Source organism: Echinops telfairi, unplaced genomic scaffold (assembly GCF_000313985.2).
Source record: "Echinops telfairi isolate 266 unplaced genomic scaffold, ASM31398v2 ScPeMD7_23;HRSCAF=83, whole genome shotgun sequence".
Classification (NCBI taxonomy): Eukaryota; Metazoa; Chordata; class Mammalia; order Afrosoricida; family Tenrecidae; genus Echinops; species Echinops telfairi.
The window spans coordinates 80659495-80665511 of record NW_022103920.1 but is presented as its reverse complement, the minus strand read 5'-3'; the positions used below and the strand labels follow the sequence as shown (position 1 = coordinate 80665511).

The 6017-nt window shown below is 41.2% G+C and overlaps 1 protein-coding gene across 3 annotated transcripts in view; it reads right to left on the bottom strand.

Annotated features, from left to right (window-relative positions):
- CCDC126 (coiled-coil domain containing 126) overlaps positions 1-5798 on the bottom strand; it is a 42925-nt gene extending 37127 nt beyond the window's left edge. The window contains exons 1-2 of one of the 3 annotated variants that reach the window (XM_045289011.1): positions 5624-5798; positions 3983-4104 (exon numbers count right to left, since the gene is read on the bottom strand). The gene's annotated coding sequence lies outside the window, so the exon portion shown is untranslated. Of the gene's footprint in view, positions 1-3982; positions 4170-5623 lie in introns of those variants that run through there. The other 2 variants (XM_045289012.1, XM_004702721.2) reach the window with 2 other exon arrangements.
- Between the last annotated feature and the right edge of the window lie 219 nt (positions 5799-6017).

The following is a 6017-nucleotide window of genomic DNA, read 5'->3' as shown; positions in this document are numbered from 1 at the left end:
GCCGAGGGGTGGATGAGGGGAGAGGTCGGACAGGGCAAGATATGACAAGGTACCCATTTGTAGACTATCGGGGGCTCATGCGGGAGGGGGGAGCGGGGAGGGAGGGGAAAGGTGGGGACCTGATGTCGGGGGTTTAAATGGAGAGAAAATGTTTTGGGAAACGATGTACAAATGCGCTCTACACAATTGATGTGTGTATGGATTGGGATAACAGTTGTATGGGCCCCTGATAAAATGTTTAAAAAAGAAAGTACATGTCTAGAAAAGAACAATGGCAATATATGTACTAACATGTCAGATACAAAAAAAAAAAAGAAAAAAGGGAATTAAAAGAAAATGGAATTTTTCCACAAACTTCTTGAAACCCCCTTAAATATATTAAAATAACAAGCTAATATTAAATGGCATGTTTGGGAAAGAAAGGAGCAGAAAATAGCATCGAATACATAGATTTTTCAAATTAAGGGAGGGGTAAGATATAAAATGTAAGAGTCAAAGGGAAAGTACTCAAATCATTGTGCTACTAAAAGCTTTAATATTTCTACTCGAAGTCCTAAATTAAACTTTGAAATAAGATGGTTCCTGCACTATAATACTTAAGATGGTTTCATCTAAAACACAGTATGCAGTAGAAGATATCTCAATCAATCACAGGGCTTGACCTGCCCACATCCTCATTCAATCATCTTTGGAATTACATAAGCCCACTTCCCTTTCCACAGTTGACCAGACTAGCATTGGACCACCTGCTGAAGACTCCCTACAAAAGGCAGGCCAATCAGATATAACAAGAGCATTAGCAGTTTGAAAGAGAAAAGGAAGGAATTCACAAAAATAAATAATAGGTTAGAGAGCAGCCAAGGTAAAGTTTTGAAGAGGCAGGCTTAATAGGTAAGCAGGCTATGAATAAAAAGAAAATGATAAGAGAGGTGGAGAACGAAGCAACTCAAAATGAAAAATTAGGGGTAGAGATTAATTTCTAGAAACTTTCTAGCACTTCCCTGCTTCTTTCAAGTAAAACTCTTTCCTCAAAGCGATTTGGGAGAATTGTGTGATCTAGAGCAGAAGAAAACAAAAACTGAAAAATCACAACAGTGTTGCACTCATGTTCCTCCTAGGTTGAAAAAGACTTCCGAGGTTTAGGGTCCTAATTTCATGGGCCATCCCATTTAATTGGCCTAATGACATGTTTAGTGCTTCTGTCCTACCTCTTAGTTTTGTTGGGTAGTGCCAGGGTTAATACTTGGGGTCTTAAAAGCTTGTGAGCAACTCATCCAAGAAATAATTTTTCCTTATTTACCTGGAACAATAAAAGTAGGAGAATAAGGAATAGGAGGAATATATGAAAAGTGTGGCTCATTAACTATGTGCCACTGCCTCCTTTGCCATGAGACCACAAGAACTGGATGGTACTCAACTATTATAACTGAACATTTTGATCAAAAATCCATAGTAGATTCCTGATCAGAAGGAGGAAATGCAGAGCAGAATTTCAGAATCTCATGGATTCCAGACATCCTAGAGCCATGACGGTGAGATGAACCCTTGGAATGATTGTCCTGGCAGAGTCGTTAATCTAAAACCAAAAATATACCCCAAAGTCACCTTACAACCAAACAATAGTTTAGCAAAACAGGTGTGCCCTGAGCATTATGTCCTTTTAGGAACTCTCTCACCGCTATTGAGAAGATTCCGACTCACAGAAACCTTGGAAGGACGGGATAAAACTGCTCCTCTGGGTTTCCAAGACCACAACTCTTTACAGGAGTAGAAAGCCTCATCTTTCCCCCAAGGAGCAGTTTCGAAGTGCTAACTTTGCAGTTAGCAACCCAACTCATAGCCACTAAGTCACCAGGTTCCTGAAAAGAAAGAACACATCAGCATGTTTCAAGCTGTCAGAAATGAAGAAAAAAACGCAAGCATCAGGTTGTGAAATTGTAAGGGTCTATCGGCAAAATATTAAACACTGCAAGGGGCACCAGAATAGAGTCACTGTACAAAAAGAATTGGTCAATATCCAAACATTCCAAGAGGTAGCATTTGAACAAGAACCAATGGTATTGAAGGAAGAAAGCTAAGCTGTACTGAAGGCATTGGTCAAAAACAAGTCTCCAGGAACTGATGGAAAACCAATTGAAATGTTTCAACAATCGGAAGCAACACTAGTCTATGCCAAGAAATTTGGAAGACAACTACCTGACCAACCAGCTGGAACAGATCTATATGTGTAACTATTCCAAAGAAAAATGACCTGACAATGTGGAAATTACTACACAACATCATTATCACAAGCAAGCAAAATTTTACTGAAGATAATTTAAAAACAGATGCAGAACATCGACAGGGAACTGCCAAAAATGCAAGGCAGATTCAAGAGAGAACACGGAATGAGGGGTATTATGGCTGATGTCAGCTGGGTCTTAGCTGAAATTAGAGAGTAGCAGATGTTTGCAAGATATTTTATAAGGTAAACAAGCGGCCATCTAGCTCAGAAGCAACAAAGCCCACATGAAAGAAGCACACCAGTCTGTGCGATCACGAGGTGTCGAAGGGATCAGGTATCAGGCATCATCAGAACAAAAAATCTTATCATAGTGAATGAGGGAGTGCGGAGTGGAGACCCAAAGCTCATTTGTAGGCCACTGGACATCTCCTTACAGAAGGGTCTCGGGGAGGAGACGAGCCAGTCAGGGTGTGATGTAGCAACAATAAAAAATACAACTTTCCTCTAGTTCCTAAATGCTTCCTCCTCCCCCATTATCATGATCCCAATTCTACCTTACAAATCTGGCTAGACCAGAGGCTGTACACTGATACAGATAGAAACTGGAAATGCAGGGAATCCAGGGCAGATGATCCCTTCAGGACCAGTGGGTGTGAGTGGCAATACTGAAAGGATGGCTGGGAGGGTGGGTTGGAAAGGGGGAACCTATTACAAGGATCTACATGTGACTTCCTCCCTGGGGGATGGACAACAGAAAAGTGGGTGAAGGGAGACATCGGACAGGGCAAGATATGACAAAATAATAATTTATAAATTATCAAGGGTTCATAAGGGAGGGGTGAGCGGGAAGGGGGGAGGAAAAAATGAGGAGCTGATGCCAGGGGTTTAGGTGGAGAGCAAATGTTTTGAGAATGATGAGGGCAATGAATGTACAAATGTGCTTTACACAATTGATGTATGTATGGATTGTGATAAGAGTTGTATGAGCCCCTAATAAAACGATTAAAAAAAAGATATTTTGTAGAATATGCAAAGGATTATAACAAACTTGATAACAATGGGAAAAATGGGAATTCCAGAACACGGAGTGCTCATGCAGAACCTTGTACATACACCAACAAAAGGCTGTTTGAACAGAACAAGGGAATGCTGCGTCATTCAAATCAGAAAAGGTTTATGTGTCAGGGTTACCTGCTTTCAATCTGTATGCTAAGCAAAAATTTGAGAAACTAGATTACATGAAGAACGCTTCGTCAAGATTGGAGGAATGCTTATTAACAATCTGAAATATGTGGACATCACAACTTTGCTTGCTGAAAACAGGAAAGACTTAAAGGATTTGCTGATAAAGATCAATGGGTATAGCCTTTGTTCTGAATTGTCAACTCAATGTAAAGAAAACCAAAATCCTCACAAATGGACCAATAAGCAACATCATGATAAATGGAGAAAATATCCAAATTGTCAAGGATTTCATTTTACTGGGATCGACAATCAATGCTCATAGAAGAGGCAGACAAGGAAACACATGACATAGTGCAGTGGGCAACTCTACTGCACTCAAAACTCTTACATTTACTGTCATCCAGTAGATTCTGATACTTCTTTAAAGCATTAATGAGCAAGGATGTGACTGAGGATGAAAATACACCTGACCCAACTGCCTCTTATACATGTGAAAATTAAACAACAAATAAGGAAATTAAAGAATAATTGATGCATTCAAATTATGGTATTGATGAAGAATACGGAAAATACCTGGACTGCCATAGGAACAAACAAGTCTTTCTTGGAAACAGCACAGCCAATGCTCTTTAGACGCAAGGATGGTAAGGCTTCGTCTCACATCCTTTGGCCATGTTATCAGGAGAGACCAGTCCCTGGAAAGAGACATTTTGCTGGGTAAAGCAGGGGAGGGGCAAAAAAGAGGAAGACCCTCCATGAGCTGGATTGATAGTGGCTACAAAAATGGCTCAAACACAACTGTGAGGCTGGAATAGCACTGGGCAGTTTTTCCTTCGATGTACACAGGGTCGCTATGAACTAGTTGGAACAGACTCAAAGGCACTTAACAACATATGGGATCAAACTGACAGCTCAAAAGATGAGTTTGGAACTGCAGCGAGTAATGAGGTTATGTTAGTGAAGAGAACAACTTAGAAAAACAGGGTGAAAGTGGTTACACCACTCCAAGGATGTAATTAACGTCACGAATGCTACATGCAGAAAAGTGTTGATGTTTTGCTGTGTGATATTCTCAACAGCAGCAGCAAAATAAACTATTTATAAAAAATAAAAACATTTTAAAAACCTTATCTTTGAAACAATGAGCTAGAAAAACCCTTGGAATGCAGCCACTTCACTCTTTTAAAAATGAGGAAATTGAGGACCACAAAGGGACAGAAGGTTACACAGATACTGTCAGTGCTAGGGCAAGAACAAATCCTATTTCCCCAGCCACTACTGTTTGTCCTCTATTGCACTAAATAACATCTTTACATGCTTATGCTTTCTCTCACAAGCTAAAAAGTCTTCTTCTACTTACTACTCTGGTTTTCGCTGTCCTTAAGGAACACACTCGGGGTTTCTCCTTTCTCTCTCATAAACCATTCTTTAAAACCCATCTGTCACAAACACATTACACAGAAAATTCTTCAGGCCTGCTGCTTCACGCTGCTCCCCATAAATGCAGATGCAAAAACAGCATGTGGAACATGTTATTTCCCAACTGCACAACCGTGTTTGAGTGAAAAGTAGAACCGAATAGAAACATGTAAATTGAAGCATACATTTTAATCGTTTAGAATCATAAAGATTTCCTTGAAGAAGAAAAAACACCATCAGCAATGTTAGTCAGATTCAAAATAATTCACCAATGTTCAGTAAAGTAGTGCAAAACTTAATAGAAACTAACGTGAAATATTTCAAGTCATCCCCTTATAGAACACAGTAAGAACAACCCCCCCACCCGCCACCCACACACCCCCCCAACTTGGAGCCCCAAGTCCCAGCAGGAGGGAAATTATTAACCAGTAAGAAAGTGTAGAGGCGGAAAGGGAGCAGGCATGGGAGGCACTGATAGTGAAGGCTCAAATCAGGATTGTGAAACACCTAAATGCTTACTGGGCCAAAACAGACACTTAAGCGTCCCTACAGATCCACGAAGGACAGCTGGGGGATGTGCATAAATCCTTTTATCTCTAAAGCTGATCCACAGAAGGGCCGAGTCATCAATTTCCTAAGAACATTCTCAGCCATATTAAAACGGCGGAACACAAAAAAACTGTGTATTTTAAAGACTTCTTTGCTTAGGTTTCAGGTGGGAAAAGTACCAAGTGAAAATGCACTGGCTAGGAAATAGGGGACTCACGATTAAACAAACAAAAGCATCAAACTCACAAGTTCCGAGGTCACTACTGTGTGGCTAAAGAAAGCACCCCATTAAGGGATTCTCTCCCTGAATGAAGAGCCAGTGGGGTTATAGGTTTAGCTTATCGTAATTCTAGCAACTTGACGGTGTACGCTCTCCATTTGGTCGATAAGAACACTCCGGCTGAGCACCTTCCATTCAACAAGGTCACAAAGTCAGGCGGTGGTGACACAACCCAAATCGGAGCCCAGGCGGTCAGCCGCAAACAGTCCCCAGGCTGGACTGCATCCCCACCAGGCACCCAGGAGGGAGTTTCCAGAGAGAGTGAAAAGGAGCCTTGGACTCGCTCAAAGTAGGGCCGAACTGAGCTGTCAAAAACAGACGGAGAAATGAGCGCGGCTCCCGGCCGAGGCTGCCCTCTGC